The sequence below is a fragment of the Sinocyclocheilus rhinocerous genome, unplaced genomic scaffold, assembly GCF_001515625.1.
Source record: "Sinocyclocheilus rhinocerous isolate Xijiao unplaced genomic scaffold, SAMN03320098_v1.1 scaffold1898, whole genome shotgun sequence".
NCBI classification, from domain to species: Eukaryota; Metazoa; Chordata; class Actinopteri; order Cypriniformes; family Cyprinidae; genus Sinocyclocheilus; species Sinocyclocheilus rhinocerous.
Window position 1 is genome coordinate 925,500 of NW_015661023.1, and position 3,016 is coordinate 928,515.

The window sequence follows — 3,016 nt, forward strand, 5'->3', positions numbered from 1 at the left end:
ACAACAATTAATCACTTGCAGATCATTACTCAGTTATCTGGATTATACATTCATTATACTTGTGTGTTTACTACTTGTCTGCACACTATATGCACAAAAACATATACATAAAAAGAATATACACATAGTAGACATAGAAATAGTAGTCTTTTTGATTAGAAGTAGTTGTAAAAAGAGAGCTACATGCAAAATATGTGGGGTGCAAAATTTCCCCTTAGAAATTCCAAATACCTCCTTTAAAAATTCCAATTCCATCTTTGGAATTCGAAATCCTCCTTCAAAATTCCAAATTCCCCATTTGTAGTTCCAAATTCCCCCTTCAAGATTTCAAATGCTTCCTTCAAAATGCTCCCTTCGAAACTCCCAATGCCCTCTGAAATCCCAAATGTGTCCTTGAAAATTCCAAATGTCCACATCAAAATTCCAAATTCCCCCATTGAAATCCCAAATGCCTACTTCAAAATTCCAAATGCCTCCTTTGAAATACCAAGTTCCCAAATGCTCCCTTTAAAATTCTAAATTATTTTTTCAAAATTCCAAATGCTTCCTTCAAAATTCCAAATTCTCCCTTTGAAATTCCAAATGCCCACCCTGGCAATTCATCCTAGTGCTCACCCTGTTCATGCATCTTGTTCATATAGGCAGAAACACGAAGCAATCACACCACCTAATAGCTGTCAAGACATTCACATCTGCTCGATCGATAAAGTCATTAACAACACTGTTAAACTAACATGATTTGAAAGATGGATGTGCTGATTTGTGATGTAGTTACTATGTTTTTTTGGTAAACAGAGTTGTTTCCAAACTGGAAAAATATGAAAGTGCATTAGTCTTGATATTCAGAATGAGCTGCTGGAAGTTGCTGTGGTTCATGCAGACAGAAGACATGACCGCAGCAGGGATCTCACAAACATTTCTGATGTCTTGCAAGCACTCAATCTTGACCCTGAGATGTGCTGTGGATTCAGGTTTGACGGTGCATCAGTTATGTGTTGCCTCAGAGGGAGGGGTTTGAGCAAACCTGATAGAAACCTGTAGGAAGCTTCGCATCGACTCTAGATGCTGTGCAAAGCACAAGACTGAGCATGACCTACTGTTACATAGGTTTTTGATTAAAGAAAATTTGTTTTGATCATTTTAACAATTTCTAAAGCTTCGTAATGGGGTCTAACATGCATTACAACTTTCTGGAAATCCAAAAGCAACCACATGAAAATGGTCTGCAATCCACAACGGAGCTTTCAGTATGACTCACCGAGTAAACTTTTGACACTTTTGAGGCTATATAAGAAATGTTTGCTGAGTTTGCTGATAGCTCTAGTCAGGCTAAACTCAAATTCAGAATGAATATCTCTTTTAACTAATGCAAACAAAGACATTTGTGTTTCTTCTCATCACTTTCAACAAGTTTTGCGAGACTAAGGGTCTATAATGCGTCAACCTCTTCGTCACAGGCAGTTCGTTTGATCAAGGAGCTCAAAGAGAGTTTTAGTGCATACAGGGATGATTCAAACAATGACTTTGATCAAACCAAAAAAGGAGCTTATGATGAAACATGACATAGAAAACTGGAGATGTCATTTGCTTCTGTAAAAGAAAGTTGCCAGCCAGACTGGATGACACCTGTATGGAAAATGGCTCTAGTGAAGGACAATTGGGACTTGACAAGACTGTGAAATGGCGTATTGGACAGGCAGATGATGGGACTGAAATGCTATGTTAAGACAGACTGATGGGAGCTGCAGGTCAACCTCCAAAACATTTGTTGTTATTATGGTGTTTCCACTCCCATTGTAAGATGAAAGAATCGTCTCTCGGCCCACTAAATTTCGGGCTGCACTACTGGTGGGATGCAGTCAACGTTTAAAAGTTTAATAATTCAGGTTATGTGTTTATTCGAATCCCTAAGTACAAGACAAATCAATGATTAGCAAGCAACACTTATTCATGGAAAGTTTTTTGTGGAGAAAACTTTCCTGTGGATCCAACTGTTCAATAATTTCAATATTATTTTAGTGCTGCTATATTTGACTTCTGGCTTTCTTCCTGTGCTCAAGCTGTTGAACTAGGACCGGATTATCCAATGGGCATTATGGGCACAGGCCCAGGGGCCCATGCGCACTTGGGGCCCAAGCGAGGGGAAGAAAAAAAATTCGGAGTGTCTGTACATTAAGTGCAAATAGCGTGCTTGTTGGCAAACGCTATTTACAGTAGCTCCGCCCACCAATGTCTGGTTGACACTCAATATTAAAAAAGACGCATTGAATTCAATGGCTTCGGTGGTGTAGGCAGTAGAGAGTCAAACTCACAGAATTACCTTTTGACGTGACCTAGATTTCTCTGTGTGTGTATGTTAATAACTCTTGTGGTACGGTCTGTTCTGTAATATCTAGTTTTTCCTTCAACTCTTCAGTGCCTTCAACTATAAAGGGTCGCTGTTTGGCTGGATAGCAACTACACCAACAGGACCAAAAATGTTTTCTCCATCGATTGACAGTTTGAGAGATTTTTGGTTTGGAGTATACAGATTCTGTTTATTCTTCAAATTGACGTCTTGGAAACTCCAAGAACTGTAGATGTTGAACTTTGTAGTTTGTAGTTAATGTGATGATCTACATTGGTGGACTTCATAACATGAAACGTGACTTTGAGACTAATTGTTTGAAAGTAATTTTGTGTGGCTTAAAAAAGTGAAATTAGTTCTGAGAGAAGCTCCAGTGTCATTTGTTTGCAGATACCACTTGGTTTGATTTAAAAGCACAATATGGAAGATTTTTTTTTATTAAAATATCCAAAAACCACTAGAACAGTGTTATATATTTTGCTGACTTGTGTACTTACATTATCCCAAATGTTTCGAAGAATGTTTAAATCCAGAGAAATAAGCTATTTTAACTTGTGACACGGAGCGTGTCCATAGTGTCATTGTGTCGCCTGCCAATGACGTCATAACCCCTCAATTTCCGGTTTTGTTTTGTAGAAAACATGGAAAAACCAAAGACGCTTTAATATG